Genomic DNA, 17,715 nt, shown 5'->3' with positions numbered 1-17,715 from the left:
TGGTCACATATGAAGAAGTAAGTTCAAAGTAAAGGTGAAAGGTTATTGTAAAAGACTTTTTGCTCAACAGGAAGGTCAGTTTACCTTTGCATGCTTTGGGAATTTGATAGGTACTCTTATTGATTTCCCTCTCCCCTTCACAATAAAACCACTTGCCATAAAAAGGTTATTGAAGTCTCCTAGATCAAAGTCATCACTAGGAACTTAGACAAACTACAGGAAACGTTTTTAACCATCTTGATAACAATAGTAACATGACATATCACTGATATCTGAGCATGATCTTCTCTTTAAGCAAGTTATATTTTCCTTACTCTTCCCTGTTTTGTATTCAGGTCAAGATAGAAGACCTGTATAGTTTCTATAATTTTTTAATAGGTATGTAGGACGGTATTAGACTAGATAAAATTTTTCAACTCATTATAACATTTCATTTCCCTGTATTTTCACCTTAGTCTTTCCTCTTTATAGTGCTATGAGTCATGCTTTGATAATAATAACAATTAATCAGACAAAAATCTATGAGATATATAAATTATGTTGCATTTTCAGCACACCTTTAGTGGTGTTGAGGGAATTAACAACTACTTTAGTGGAATTTTGTAAGAATGTAAAACAACAATTGAGCAAAAATTGAAACATAAACTTTAGAGGCATATTTATCGTATTTTATGGCAATTGAGAAGTTTTGTGGTTGTACTGTAATCTGGCAGAAAGTTGTTTTATACACAGCTATACATTAGACTATAGGAGTCTATATCGTTAACAAATATTAAAAAACTGTTTAATGGGAACACCTTATCTGAAACTGACAGCTCTCCTCCTCCAACTTCTTACAATATAGGTAAAACTCATTTATGCATAAGACAGAACCTCTATGTGGGAAATTTTAAGATTTTGAAATGCATACTCATAGGACCAACACAAGCCTAATGAACTCCTGCTTAAAATACAAGTTTCAATAAATATTATAGAGTATTCTCTGTTCAAATAAACTAAGAAAATTTACATATGAAAAATATTTTATATAAATAGTTTAAATTTGTGGGAAGAAAGTCTTGGCTGTGGTTAAGACACTGTCTTTCAAAAGAAAATATAATGCTGTTAATGGTAAAGTCATTTTAGGTCACTTGTGAACTTAAAATGAAAAGTCCTTTTTAGTAGAAATAGATGGCCTAAGATGATGAAATAACACTAATAAGGAATTAATAAACTGAATCCTTGAAAGAGCTTTTGTATACCTTACTTAGGTCAATAGTAATAATGAATATAAACCACTTTACAAATTTGTAGATAAAGCTGGAATAATCTTTCGTAAACAGTTATCCCCCTTCTGTGACAAACTGCTGAGCTAAACAATATTTAAATGTACTTAACATGAATAAATTAATAAAATGTGTGTTTCTCTTGAAATGTCTTTATTTAACCACTACACATAGTAGGAGGGCAATGAAGATGGTGGAGGGCCTTGAGAAGAAGCCATATGAGGAGCAGCTGAGGTCGCTTGATCTGTTCATCCTGGAGGAGACTGAGGGGAGACTTTGTCGCAGTCTACAACTTCCTTGTGAGGGAGAAAGGAGGGGGAAGCACTGACCTCTTCTCTGTGGTGACCAGTGACAGGACCCAAGGGAATGGCATGACGTTGTGTCACAGGTAGTTAGGTTGGATATTAGGAAAAGGTTTTTGACCTAGAGGATGGTTGGGCACTGGAACAGGCTCCCCAGGGAAGTGGTCACAGCACCAAGCCTGACAGAGTTCAAGAAGCATTTGTACAATGCACTCAGGCACATGGTGTGACTCTTGGGGTTGGTGCTGTGCAGGGCCAAGATTTAGACTCAGTGATCCTTGTGGGTCCCTTTCTATTACAGCTGGTGAGGGGGTCAGATGGCTCTGACCCAGGAAGGGGTGACCGGTCCGGGGAGATGATCCCGAAAGGAATCGCCTTCCTGAGGCCCAGTGTCTTCCCTCAGCTGCTGGCAGAGGGGCCCTTGCAGAGGCTGTCAGCTCTTTAGTGATTATCAGCTCGTGATTCCAGCTCAGCTGTGCAGGGCAGCCTCCAGGCCAGACCAGACCAGAGAGAGACGAGAGGCCCGTGTGGCTGGCTCCACACGGAAGGAGCTTTATTGTGGGTCCCCTCCAGCGAAGGGGAAAGCCAGGGACGAGAGCTCTCTCTCCACAGGGGCCGAGGCCTTAGCTTTTATAGGGATACAGGGGATGGGTGAAGGCCAATGAGTTACAAAGGATCTGCATAGGGTCTGCTAAAGGATTGTGGGTCTGTCTTTTCTCGCCGTGACCCAAGAAGTGGTTGCCTTTCCAGGGAGTCCTGCTGGGCAACTATGCAATCTCCTTATCTCAGCAGAGATCCCTTGAGGGCAGGGGCTGGGCATATCCCACACCTTTCAACTCAGCTTATTCTGTGATTCTGTGGTTTAGTTCATACACACTACAACAAGAAAACAGAAAACTGACCCATTTGTGAATGACCAGACTTAAATTTAGGCACACATAAGATTTGTTACACATGACATTGTTTTTCCAACTATTCCTTCCTTGGATTATGCCTATATTATATGCCTACACCTGGAGGGAATTTTCTGTCATGGCATCATGACTAAAAAAAATTTGCTCTTTATTTTTTTCCTCTAAACTACTTAGTAGTTTCACATAGGCAGCGTTTGGATTCTATTTCTTTCCATGAATTTCAATATGAGACATTCACTGAAAATATTGAAAGTTCTCAGTGTATCTATGAAGTTTCATGTCTATAACTTGCTGTAGATGTAAATGGTCATGCTGAGCTGTTGTCTAGTGCAAAAGAGAAGCAGCAGCTCACATCTAAGAACAGTTATTTTCCTAAACTATGCTACTTCACTTCCATATCCTACTTTCCCTACACAAGAGGTTTCTGGAGTGCTTTGAAGACAACTTCTAGATCAAGCAGATGCTTAGGAGAAGTATTTCATTAAACCTCTTACTTAAAACCAAGGGAGAACTGGTTGCAGACAAAAAGGTTGGAGGCAGACTTCTGTAACTGTGAGTTTTGGAGTTGATGCCCAGGAAAGGTGGGAGCAAGGCAAATAGCAATGTCACATCCCAAGACCATCAGAGACAGTAACCTTCAGGGACCTTCTTGGAAGAATCCCAGGGGAGCATCATCTTGGAGAAAAGGGAAGAATTAGCAAGAGAGTTGGTAGGTATTCTAAGGGTCACCTCTCATCTCAAAAGCAGTCCATCTGGACATACAGGAAGTCAAGAAGAGGTTGCAGAAGGCCTGCAGGAATGAAGAAGAAGCCCCTGACAAATTTTAAAAAAACAGGAGAAAGGGAAGGGTGCAAATGGTGGAGGTAAGCACAAGAGGGTTGATTTTATCTACATCACACCTGTTTCTGCTGTTGGACAACTTGCCAAAACTCTTCTTCAATTTTCATATCAGCAGTGTCTCATCTCCATTCAACTCAAGCAAGGTCAGAGCAAGAATGCTTTTTAACAGATCATATAAACATGCTTAAAATAGAAGCATTAATATATACCATGTAACTCTGTTCAATGAGTTGTCGTATGATCTACTGTACTGGGTTTGCATGACCAAGCTTTGGTAGCAGGGGGATTAAGGGATGGCTTCTGTAAGAAGCTGTCAGAAGCTTCCTCCATGTTCAGCAGAGCATCCCTGGGGGCTTCAAAGACAGATGTACTGGTGACCGAGGCTGGACCAAAATAAATGGTGGGAAGAAGAAAGAAGAAAGAAGAAAGAAGAAAGAAGAAAGAAGAAAGAAGAAAGAAGAAAGAAGAAAGAAGAAAGAAGAAAGAAGAAAGAAGAAAGAAGAAAGAAGAAAGAAGAAAGAAGAAAGAAGAGAGTATTGCACAGGTGAAACCACAGTCAGAGAAGACCTGGATGAGAATTCGTGAGAGGAACAGCTCTGCAAACATCAAGAGAAGGTGTGAAAAGGAGGGGGAGGAGGTGCTCTGGGCACCAGAGCTGAGATTCCCTTTCAACCTGTGGTGAAGACCATGGTGAAGCAGTTGTGCCCCTGCAGCCCATGGAGATCCATGGAGGTGCACAGATCTACCTGATGAGGCATCAGTGGGATGGACTCACGTTCCATCAGGTTGCAGAGATCTATTGCTCATGAGACGGACTCGCATTTGGAGAAGTTCACGGAGAACTCTGTGGGAGGGACAACAATGCTGGAGCAGGGGAAGGGCTCCTCTCCCTGAGCAGCAGGAAAAATAACTCATGATGGATAGATCATGTCTCATTCCCTGTCTCCCTGTGCCACTGGGGGTGGAGGTAGAGCTGGGAAGGAGGGAAGGGTGAGGGGAAGGTGTTTTTAAGATTTTATTTTGCTTCTCATTATACTGTTCTGATTTTTTTAGTAATTCAATTATTATCTGTAATTCAAATCTATTCTGCCCATGACAGAATGGTGAGTTTGGTGAGTGATCTCTTCCAGTCTTTATCTCAACTCATGAACCTTTTGTTATATTTTCTCTCCCCTGTCCATCTGTGGAGGGGAGTGAGAGAGAGGCTTTGGTGGATGCCTGGAAGCCAGCCAGTCAATCCACTACATCTACCTATCTAAAGCACTTATTACTTTAAATAGCCTTTGTTATCTGTTATCTATTACATGAAATGTCCATGCCTTTTGGACGGTAATTTTTTATGTTATTTATATTGACATTTCCCTAAAAAATTAACTTTTTTTTAACATTTACCAAATCTATAAGACAAATAAGCATCCATTACAGAAATCATATTAGAACAAAATTCCATTAGAATGTAATTTTCCTAAATTTATTTTCCATTCTCATGATACCAATTCTTTCTCTTAATTAAATTTTGTACTTATTCTCAACTGCTAACAAAAAATCATCAATTTCACGTGTAATAATGAATTTAATGTTATTACTATGATGGAAAAACCTGATGCTAATCATGTCGTTCAGTTTCACAAAATTAATATAAAACATGCAGGTCTTAAAAGTTGAACTAAGTTCTGCTGGTAGAATGGAAGAAAAAACAAAAAACAAAGCAAATAAACCCAACCAATACAGTTTTTTTCCTAGTTTTAGATAAATTACAATGAGTGTAACTGAAATTCATGGAGTCTGAAAGATACACACCAGAATAATTACATCTTTGTTTCTGTGTATGGGATGTTCCTGAGATAAATTTCTTTGCATCATAAATTTAGTCTACAGGACACCTATACATTCCTGAGACAAATAAAAGTTTGTAGTTTGTTGAAAGAATATCCTAAGGGTTGTTCATGAGCATAAAATGTCTTTAGGGCTGGCAGGAACATCTAGTTATGTACTTCTTACTGTTATTGCCAATGGCATTCTAATGAACAGCTTGTCTTATCAGGAACCTGTTCTTTATTATAACAATAAATGGTACCATACAAGGCATCATTCTTCTCTGCAATAAGCATTAGAATAATATATTCCTTTTGTTCAGAATCTGCAGGGAGAAGGAATTCTTTTCTTCTTTTATGTTTCAATCCAGGGTTGTTGACTATGCATAGAGAGCTGTAACAGCATTTAATGAAATCTTCCTTGGAAAAAGAAAGAATCCATAAATTCTAAAGCAGAGCTATGCCAGAAGCAGAACACCTGTCACTGATTCCTTCCCACGGATAACAGTAAAAGACTCACTGCTTGTAGGTAACAACCCACTGGCAGTGAGTGTTCAAAAATAGCTTTTGAATTTGATAGCTTGGTGCAACATGACCTGATACAGCCAGTTGTACGTGCTATATTGTGCCACCAGCTTAAAGAAACGAGGTGCTTTGTGGCTTTGTTCTTTTGTTTTTATTTCACATACTCAAGGATGTTGTTTCCTGAATAACAAATTAAGCTTCTTCTGATACTCACTTTTTAAATAAGAATTTTGGCTGGATGGACCATAGATTTAAAGATCCAATAATATTATTTCAAAGCCCCAAATCAGTTCCAAAAGAAAGAATGCTTGATACAGACCAAACACTTTCCTGTACTTTCTTGAAATATTGGAGTAGTATATTTCCAAATTTATTCAATCCTGCCTGATTCTAACAATGTTTTTCTTACAATTATGCTCTGAATCTTTCCACTTCACAGCAGTATTTTCCAGTGCAGTTCTACAATGTACCTAATGTGTGAAAGATAATCACTGAAAGACAAAAGATGTAAACCCACTGTCTCAGCATACATAAGGAGACTTTTTGATTCTTGCTTTTCAAAGTGTGTGAAGTACATTCAAATCTGTTCACATAAATTCTCTTCAAAATATAACTCTATCTACACATACACAAACACACCTTGTTAAAAAAGAAAGAAAAGACTAATTACCACAGAGCCAAGGGAGGTATGTCAAGGAATGCACAGGCTTCTTTTCCAATTAAAACTATGTGATTGGATAAATCATTAACATAGATACATATGAAGCAAATTGTGAACCACAGAATTTCAAAAAGATATTTGGTTGGCACTGTTTCCAAAACATTAAATAGAAACCAGAGAGCCTGCAGTTCAGAGTTCTCTTTATGATTGGGTCACTTTGTATTTTTTTTTTCCTGTTAGATACATAACATAGATAAAATTACCATTCGAAGCTATGACCAATACAGTCCTCTTTCCCATCTCCAATGCTCAACCTTTGCAATCTTTTCTCTCAGCTATGAATGGCTTTATAGACTTCCTCTTCTGATCCTCCTACATCAAACTTGCCTCCTTATGAATGCTGAATTTCTTCTTTCCAACCAAATTTCCTCTGGTTACATTACTTTTAACATATTTTGAATTCTTTTCTTCTCTCTGTTATTGATACTTCCTTCTTATCAGATGATCATAGCCACTGCATCTCAAGTGTTTTTTCCTCCCCCTTAAAAAACAGTATTAGCATGATTTGACTGTGACTATTTCATACAGGGAGTACAGCAACTTTTCTCTTGATCCTAACATCACCTACAGACATACTAAAATATTTCTGCTTCAGTGTTCTTATTTAATTCAGCTCTCTCAAACATCTCCACTTGTAATTTGCCTAAAAGATGTCATGGCTACAAACTTTCAGTCCTGTCACTTGTACTCTGAGGACATTATGCCAGGGTATGCCAGGGACATCAGCTGATATACCACAAGAGTAAAATTCTAGTCTATTACCTGTTAATTACCTGGTTAACCAGTAATTATCTGATTAATTGTTTGCTGGTACAATTCATACTGAAAGTACAATTTGATTTCAGTGTCTCAGTGTTTCAAATGTTTGTAACTTTCCGATGTACAATGTAATGTCTTTTAGGAGATTGATTACAAACATGACTAAAAAACTTCTTGACAGTTCCCATTGTTTGAAGAAAGCAAGAAAATTGAGCAAAGTCTATAGGTGATGTAAATTACTGTAGCAGAAATACTCAAGTTTTCATTATCTGCTGATCTAGTCTCTTAATGAATGAACAGTCTGTGGTTGCTCTGTGCTCTTGTTTTCATTCCCCTACTATAACAGTGGTAACTTTTTCCTTTTTTTCCCCCTCCACTGTTGAGAGAGATGCAACGAATCTGAGATTTCCCTCCCACAAAGGTGAGCATTTCAATAGGCATAAGGTTATGTAGTTATTTCTTGGACACAAGTGTGTCAGGGTGAAATGGATTTTCAGAGTTACAGGACCTCAGCAGCAAAGTCAGCAGAGTCATGGAGGGTGGGACAGCCTAAAAAATTTTGAGTTAGTTAGTTAGTTTGATTGTTTGTTTGTTTTTAATTTTATTTAGTTTTCTTAGGTGTAGGATGACCACAAAGAATGTTGGAAATGAACTATTTAATTGTTATTGATATAGCAACCTGGCAAAATAGAATATATTTATTTTAACTTTAATGGGAAGATTGAGGGAAATCCTTTTTTAATAAAATTCTGTAGTGTCAAAGTTTGTGTCTGCCAGTGTAGTTCAACTATACACAACATCTTAAATGACAATAAAAATTGTATGTGTTTGTTCTTATTTGCTAGCTTTGTAAGAATTGCATGGTGGTACAGAAATCCTATTAGATAAGTATATTAATAGTTGTAGTTAATGTGATTATTTAAACACTCAGGTATGGGTCACTGTGTGAGACTTATACAGTATTTCCTCACTGAACTTCAGCACTTTGTGATTTGCCATCTGTGTTTTCACAGGCTCCCTGGTATGGCTAGCAGATCTCTAAGAAAATGAATGTGTAAGTGGGTGCACAGAAGATGTAGAAGGTGAATTTCTTCATCACAGAGATTTGAGACTCAGACCCTGACAAAGCTTCTTCAGAAATTTCTATACAGAATTCTTTTTCCATATGGTTCACTTTGATTTTGTCCACTTAGGGAATCTTGCCAAACTACTGTCAAAATTTTCACACAAATTGTCTGTTTGATTTCTCAGTAATTCCCCTGTGCTGAAAATTTTCTATATACAAAGTAATTTTCCTCACTAGCTGTATTTACCATGCTTCAAGAATTACTACTTACTATTCTTGACTGGCAAGATTCAGATTCAAACACATCTTTCTGTTGTGTAAAATGGCAGCAAGAGCCATTAATAACAATCCAAAAAGTCAGGATAACTGTCAACATTTACCTCAGAAAATATTTTACTGTTTCTGATAAATTTAAAGATATTAAAATTATTTTGTAGCAGCTATTTCTTAGGAATTAAAAATGAGTGATTGAAAGGTTTCTATAGGAATTAAGTGTAGTAGTCACACTCAATTTCCTTGTTGAAATATTCCTTGGAGCTTTCTTAGTCCTTCAAAAGAATCATAAATACACATAAAGTTTAAGTGTTTATTGCTGTAAGGATGTGTTCTGTCCAGCTAATTTATATGCATGTTTTTGTGAATAGAATTTCATACAGAAGAACCAGACATCCAACAAAAGATAGAAGTTGGCCTACTCTGCGAACTAGGCACATAAGTATCTCTAAGTACAGGTATCTGAAGCTTAGACAAAAAAAGGAGCTGTGCAGCAGTTAAGGTCAAACAAACTGAAGAGATCTGATTCAAATACTTCTGGCTTTAACAGTCTCAGAGAAACTGCTGTTTCTGGTACAAGTGAGCACACAGTCAAAATGTTAGAATCTCTGTTCTTGGAACTAAATGGCAGTTTCACTAAAGCTTTTTCAAGTTACTCTGGGCTATAGTTTTATCAGAATTTTGTTCCTTGGTAGGAAATGTAATCAACATCTTGCATTTGCAATCAGGCATACAGAATATTGCTGAATGAGAATATTTGAAAATATGAAGGAGTCACTTGTTTAAAATACCCTTTAAAAGACAGTAGTTTAGTAGTTTTCCCTTTTTTTGGAAAGGTGTCCTTTTTTGTCTCTGTTTTTAAATAATAATAATTATCATTATAAGATGTGGTTTTTTTTACCCATTTCTTTTATATTATTTTGCAACAGGAGGCTTAAAACCTCACAAAACTGTAGATTACATCTGCCTTGTCTTATAGAAGTCAGAGATTTTACCACGAAAGAAAGGTCGCATAATACAATCCAAATAATAGTGACTAGAGATGTTATATTTTCAGAAGGTATAATATTAAAGAATAAGCTGGGCAGCTTTACTGCTGCATGGAGATAGCTCAAGGCATCTTTGCCAGTGCACGGAGGTGAGATGAGTCACAGCCAAATTCCATCTCTGATAGTCCATCAGTGTTAGATAATCCTGTTGGAGGCACTTTCTGACTGCTTTTGCAATGTGTTTCTGAGATGGATCACAGCTTTTTCCTTTTTCTAAAACAATTAGTTTTTAATATCCCATTTATTTATGCATCAAGGCTAACCATAAATTAGCCCAAAACCTGAAAAAAATTTTCTAGTTAATTTGAGAAATTCAGTTAATAATGATGAACTGAATGAATGAATAGCATGTGGGGAATTGTCACAAGTAGACAGAAAAGAGGGAATTCTTGTAGGTTTTTTTCTTCTAGAATTACAGATACTCCTTTATCAAGAGCTTGGGAGAAGCAGGCACTTCAAGACTCTCAGACAGAATTTTCCACTGATGCTAAATCGGGAATGCATAGGATTTAAACAAGTTGGAAGGAAAGTGATGTTAGCATTGATACCAGAAAAGTCAAAGAAACTGCATTATCAAGAAAATTCCCCAAACACAACGAGAAAATATTTTATTTCTCTCACAAATGAATGCAGGATTTCTGCATTACTATACTGTAAAGTTTTCTATGTTTCATGCACAGCGCCTTATTCCAGACTCTCTACTTGCAAGTGAGGATGAATTGCCTATTGAAGATATCCAAGGAAGCCATTTATTTTTAGAGATCTCAAGAAAAGCTGATATGAGGCTAAAGTTAATGGTATTTAATTTGAAGAAGGACTTACAGCTTTTGAACTTTGCTCTTATTACTGCAGATAATAGATAACAGATAGGATGATTAAATAATAGCAAGAAAACCTCTTTTCATTCCAGGCAGCAGCTATAATTCCTCCAGAGGTTTGGATTAGGCATGAATGGAGGAGTATTCCTTGCAATTCAGCTCTACATAGTCAATAATTTATAAAATAGCTATTTTACCATGACTTAAAAGATGAACAATATTTTAAAAGGAATATTAAAACAAGTTATTCAGAGACCTTATATATGAGATCCTCAAGATGGATCTTTTATATGGATTTATTCTTTTAATCAAAAATACTCATCAGAAGGGTTTTCAGACATTTAAATAAAAAGTTTTGATTAAATTTACCTGAAAGTGCAACAAAATACAGAAATTGGTAGCATAATTATGCTGCTTTAATTTTATGAAACAATCACCTCCTCTCATAGGATACCTAGGCAAGTTTCCAGTGCAGACTGCACAATTGCTCAACTTTTCTATTTTTTTTTTAGATGCTACTGCTTTCAAATGAAGGCATTCTATGTCAAATTCCAGGACCTTTTCTTTCTGTCACTACATGGTAACTAGTTGGATGCCTGTGTTTCTGGTCTGACACAATGCACAGGAAATTATAATTCCATGAAAATTTCTAAAGAAAAATAGACAATTTCTTGAATTCAATTCAAGAAACTTTCATTCAAGACTTAATATCAGAACTCACAGCCAAGCAGCTGTTCAGTGGGAGAGCAGGACACAATACCTCAATCTGGAAGCAGCTCAAAAGGTTTTATAAGTTTTGTATGGCAAGTCTGATACGTCTTAATAAATTGAAAATAAAAGATTACAAATTCTTTATAACAGAAATGCATTTTTCTTTCAATTTATATAACATAATGTTAAGTATTAACATCATTTTATAATAATTTAATATATAGGAAAATACTCGTTATAAGTATTTTCAGGAAGATTTCTTGAAATAATAATTTTGTTGGCAAGTTCATCCATACTAGAGAGATATGTTCATTTTTTCTCTGTTTGATCTGCTGAAGCTTTTAACCACAACCTCTTTGGCTTCACCTCATGATGACAGTCACATAAGAGAAAAACAAGACAATGGGCAAGTTTCTGCATGTAGGATGAAATGGTCCAGCACAACTTTGTGTTATGTCCATAATTTTCCCAGAATGGCTGTTTCTCATGCTTGATTAAACTGCTTTCCCATCGTTTTACATCATCTTCCTTGCATTGAGACTTACACTGGTAACCTAAATCCAGCCTTATCTCCATATCTATTGTTTCTTCTTGGTAGATTTTAGCTTTCCAGGTATACTTAGGTAGCAAAAAAGAACTACATTGAAGGACAGACATATATTTTCGACTCTTACACCAATAACTTTTATTACTTTGTTTATTTATTTATTTATTTATTTATTATTCAGGGTGTGCTACTCATGAGATGGTTCTTTCTAGTTTTTCTCATGATCTTTCAGAGCTAAAGCTGGCTGGACTGGAGTTGATCTGAGGTGGGTTTTCTGTTTGTTTGATTTGGATTTGGTTTTTTTTTTGATCTGTTCTTTTACTACAAGAAAGGTGTATTCAATCCTGTATACTTCTCACTGATATTGACATTTGTCATGGCCATTTTTCCATAAACTCAGTCACCCCTAGCAATGCCTTTCCTAAGTATAAGGAACAATCAAACAGTGTGCAAAAAAATGCTTTTTCTTTCATGGTTCAAAACAGAGAGGGAAGTGAATTATAAGTGAAGATTTAAAAATAAATTTAAATAACACAAAGCAAGTAGTATTTTTTTTTTTTTAATGACAGCAACAACCGTTGGGCTAAAAGGAATTGTAACATAAAGGCAATATTTGAAAGCTGATATTTAACGAGACCTCTTTTTAGACTTTCATGGGCGCTCCTGTATTTAGTAATATTTGGATAGAGATTGTGAAAAAGAAACAGTATAGCTTGATATGCGAGGCTCCTGGTTCTTTTTTTTAAGTTATTTTTATTAACTTGGAAGTAGAATGATGATGTCCAAAATCCATTTTATTTTCTGTGCTGTATATTTTCACCTGTACAATCATGCAGGTTTTTTTCTGGCTTCTCAGCACTGAACATATTTGTTAGCTAATTGTACTAGTCTAAAAGCAAACCAGTGGGAGATCCCAAGTCAGAATTACAATTTAATAAGAAAATTAAGATAAATGCAATAATACAGAAACACTGGTCTAAACTGACAGGCAGGATACAGCCTGACACCCTGTTGGTCAGGGTGGTGGTAGCAGTCTGATTAAATGGTGGCTGGAGTCCTGTTGAAGGGATAGATGTTGTTCTATTGAAGGGGTGATCCTGTAGAAGGGTCTGGTCTTCCTCTGACAGTCCAGTGGTGGTTATGTAGCTCTCATCCTCTGGGAAGGAACCCACTAGGTAAGGGCTCACTGTGGTGTTCCAAACCTCAGATTATATCCAGGTAGGAATGCCTGGTTCCTCCCCCTGGGCAGAGCATCTCACAATAGGATGATGTAATTTTATGAGTCATGCAGTGAGGCTTGATGGCCTATTAACAGAAAATTATCTCTACAGAGGGAATTATCAAGGATGAGTCATGAAGGAGATAAGGAACACTGCCCCACCTGCTTTAACAGCTTATGGAAATGGTGATAGAATACATACTTTTGCTTACATCTTACATTGCAACCTAAGACACTAACATCACCATACCAAATTCAGGGAAGTGTTTTCCTGAGGTGGTGGCCCTTCTATACGTAACTTCACAATCAGTACTATGGGATGTTGGTAATGATATTGTTGATTTCTATCGCCCCATAGCTTCAGTCTTTACAAGTGCACAAGTATTAAAAAAAGTTTGCCTTGATTTTGCATACATTTATAGCATAGTTTACTAAGCTATATCTCAGTATTAAAACACAAAGAAATCGAGCTCCCTCTCACATACCTGGCTGGCAGCACTCCTCTTAAGAATCATTTTTCCAACAGAAGGTCATAGTGCTAATGCAAACTTCTCTAAACTTACATGTTTTGTGGAGCACTGAAATGAAAATAGGACTTCTTCTTTTCACTTCAGTAAATCTAGAATCACAGACAAAGAATTAATCTTGTCTTTTCAGGAATTTATAGCAGGAATGCAAGCAAAAAAAGTTTGGTTGTCAAAAATGCAGTAGCTACTGTGAAATAACCATCAGCAGAGCAAATAAAAACCTCAGTAGGAGCATGCTATTCTTCCCAGAGGACCATGGGAAAGCCATGTTACTATGAAAAACCCTGTGCTGTGAGCTCATTACTGTACCTGGGCAGCCTGCTATCACTGACACAACAATCTTTACTATACTTGAGCTATTTATTGAGTGAAAGAGGCACTGTGTAATGACCTGAAGACATTAAGAGAAAAAAAAAAATTATAAAGAGTATTTCTTACTGTTTTTCAAATAAAAATGTGTCTGTATGCTGGAACATATCTAGCCACAGTTACGGTGAGTATATGGAACATATAATTCAGAAATCTACTAAAATAAGTCAATAGTCATGAATAAAATTAGAAGAGTAAAACCTATGTTTACCCTGCATTCTTTAATGATTGGTATCAGAGACAACTTTCAGAAAATAGCAGTGTAAGTCTTATATGTGCCTTATAATTTCACCTGCAGAGTGCTCTTACTGTGTCATGCTGTTAATCTAGATTACCTTAATTAGAAATTTGAAAGCTGATTTTATTAAAGGGTATAAATACCTTCTTGGGAAAGAAAGACTTGAAAAGAGCAGGCTTGAATTGCTGTCTCCAGCATGACCTGATGTGCTCTCCCCTGTTTCTCAATGAAACAGTTTACCAACTTTCAAGTAGGCAGCATAGATGTAAATATGATCACAGATATCCTAATTTTAGCCAGAAGTAACAAAACAATGTGGGCATCTGAACCCCACTGAAGACAAGGCTTCCTTGGAAGCAGACAGAAATAATATGCTAACATCCATGCTGAAGTACCCTCTTCTGAATGCCAGGACATTTTTAAAAAAGATTGCCCTGTCCTTTAGCAAAATACCATGAAGTATTGTTAGTCCTGATTGTAGATTATCTATTTTTTTCCATTCCCTCATTATTTTTTACCACTTTTAATTATTTTACACCTTTCATCAGACTAACAGTAACAGCAAAAAGATTTGTGAAGTTCTATAAAGGAGTTGTATTCAGTATCATGTCAGTATTTTTAGGCTAACATCACATTCACTGTATCTTCCATAAGTCACAAACTCCCTCAAGCCTTCAAGGTCTGCAAGTGCTGTTCTGTCTTGTATCTATGGTCCCATGACCTCCATAATATCCTTAATGGCAAATTTTGATTAATCTTACTCTATATATGTTATTAGCCTTCTGGAAAAAAAACCCCAGCTTTAAATACATCTATAAATATCTATAGTCTTCAGCTACTTCTCTTGTTTTCAGGCAGGTGGTTATTCTTGGACTGTTAGAAACAACTGATTTTCCTTGGATCCACTTAAGGATGCCAAAAATATTCTGGTGGAGTACATGTTATTATATCAACTGACATACCCTGGCTTTTTCTGATGTTTATTTGGGATAAATCATAGATAAGAATACAGCTGTGAGACTGTTATGAAATAAAGTTGGACAGATTGATTGCTCTGCAAATGGAGTTTCTGTTGATACCATGATATAATCAAGTGATTGGTGGGGTTGTCTGACAACCGCAGGTCTTCTTTTCCATCTTCTATTCCCCCGGTAGTCTTTCATTTACCTTGTTATTGTTCATTATTGTATTTTCCTATAGCTCATATTTATTTCAGTATTATCTTTCTTTTTATGGCAATTACAACACCATAGATACATTTTTATTATGCCGTCTTTTTTTCTTGTTACTTGCCCCTGAGGACTTGCTACGCTCTCAGATAAAAATGACAGCTGTTATCAGTTATGCTAAGGAAATAAAATGGTGGAATAGGTCATGTCCTTTTCTAGAAATCCATATTTTTTCAATTGGAGATTTTTAGCAACAATAAATCTGACTACTGGAACTTAAATCCTATGTCTATGATAATGAAACCACATGGGAAATTTTCATACTTGGAAATATTTGCCCAGTTCAAATTACTTCTGCATCTCCTACTATCTATACCCTTGGAGAACTTGTAACAGCCATTCTAAAAAGTGTATACTACAAGAGATAGTGTATTTAAAACCTTCTTGCAGCATAACATGACAATAAAGACATACTTCATATTTGGAACTAATGGTGTAGTTGACATAATTTTGAGCTAGTTTCTTGAAAAAAAGATGGGTGAGTCTTTGTGTAAAAAAGCAAAACAGATTAATTTAGTTGCTGGAAGAAAGAGAAAATGTCAGAACAGATCATTCTTGAGGTTTCCAGTTTCTGTAGTGACCTAGGACGTGATTACTGGATGTCTGCAATAATGAACATTCTTTGAAAAATAAATTTTGAAATTCTTAATAAGTTCCCAGTTCACTTCAGTGTCTTCTGTGTATATATAGTTGCCTAAGTCATTGCATTCTTAATGCAAATTTAAATGCACTAAAACTGCAGCAACCAACTGCATAAGAGATTGCATGTATAATTGGTTAAAGTAGGACGGTATAGCACAAATAGGTAAATGTTACCTAACGAAAAATTCCTAAAGAGTTGAATGGGTTTAAACGAATGTTTCTTTGGAAACTTTATAGTGTCAAAAGGAAGAAAACATTCAAAGTCTAATGTATTCTACCTTCCTTAGAAAGGGCTATATAGAATCTCATTACTTCTGTGTGATGATTCAGAATATGAAGACATCAACTACTGCAATAATTCAAATGAGCTTTCAGCAAATAAAAGCATGAAAATGTTCATAGATTTTTACATATATGAACTTTATTTATTCTACTGTGTGTGTTTACATTGATTACCTTGACCTTGATTGATTATATAGATGTTGAATATTAATTAATGAATAGGGGAGTTGAATATACAAAGGATTTGGAATGTTAAATGATTGCATAACTGCTAAGTATTATGACGTAAGTAAATTGTAAGTCAGTCACTTGCTAAATGCTGCAAATTAATTCCATTTGATTGTGTACATATATATGCATATATATATTATATATGAGAAAAATTAATGTTTAGTGAAATTTATGCAATGCAATTTGAAATATTAATCCAGATCAAAGGCAAAGTATCAGTAATGTATTGTCTGAATAATAGTTACATGAGCAGAGAAAGGGCAACCATTTCCATGTGGCCAGCTAGGATTACGGCCTTTAAAAATATATTACATCCACATCAATTTTTTTGGGCTTCCTGACTCTAGGACCATCTGTTTGGATGGCAGAATGCCCATTCAGAAGTTGGTGGAGCTTTACCATTAAGCAGAGATGCCAGGTATCAATAGGCTTGAGATAGGAAGACCTGCAGAACACTGCAAAGGACATCTGTTCTCCAGGAAAAGAGGAGAGAAGTCCATCTTCTGTGACAGCCCCACTACACTGACGCCACATGCTTCCTTGCACCTATTGACACCTGTTCATAGTTATACGCCAAAATAACAAAAAAAAAATGAGCCATCTCTGAACAATGGAAAATGGGTAGTACAGGCTGTTAAAGGCCTCTGTGGCTGCCAGGAAAATAGGTTTCACTGTGGTAAGCATTTGGGAAACCAAGGCAGACCATATGGGATATCAGAATCGAAGTCCAGGCATTTTGTATACCAACAAGCCCCTGGAAAACAATATTTCTGGGAAACAACCAAAATTACAAAAAACAGTAAATGAGGAAGATCTAGACACAGGTTTTTTTCACTTTTCATTAGAAGTGCAAGTTAAGGATACTAACAAATCACTAGAGGCATGTGTTATTCCTCTGAGTTCCTTACAAAGAAACGGTATAACTTCTAAACTTCTGAGTCCATGAAAATTGTGGATTACATATTATAAAATAAGTAAATGCAGGGTAATGTTCTATCTTGTCACCCTGTCAGACAAATGACATTCAGATGCAGGGCGGGGCTTCCTCCGGCCATCGGAGGTGCAATTAAAAGAAGGCTCTCGGTAGCGGAGCTTGGCGAACAGGGGTGTGGCACGGCAGTTTGTGTGGCAGTTTGTACAGGCAGGGCAAGGAGGCAGGGTTGCAGATATCCTCCTTCTAGTGCCGTTTTTATTTTGCTTGATTTTCATTGGGCTTTTTTGGGGTTTTTTTGGCAATGGTCTCTAAATGATCAAAAGCTATAGCTGGTCAAAGTGTACCAAACCAAACAGAACCCTCCAAGAAGTACACATCTGTCCAGACCTCTTCTGGTATGGAGTGTTTGAGCTTGTCAGTAGTACCAGGGGATGGTGCAA

This window comes from Aphelocoma coerulescens, chromosome 4, assembly GCF_041296385.1.
Source record: "Aphelocoma coerulescens isolate FSJ_1873_10779 chromosome 4, UR_Acoe_1.0, whole genome shotgun sequence".
Classification (NCBI taxonomy): domain Eukaryota; kingdom Metazoa; phylum Chordata; class Aves; order Passeriformes; family Corvidae; genus Aphelocoma; species Aphelocoma coerulescens.
Note: the sequence above shows the minus strand (reverse complement) of the source record.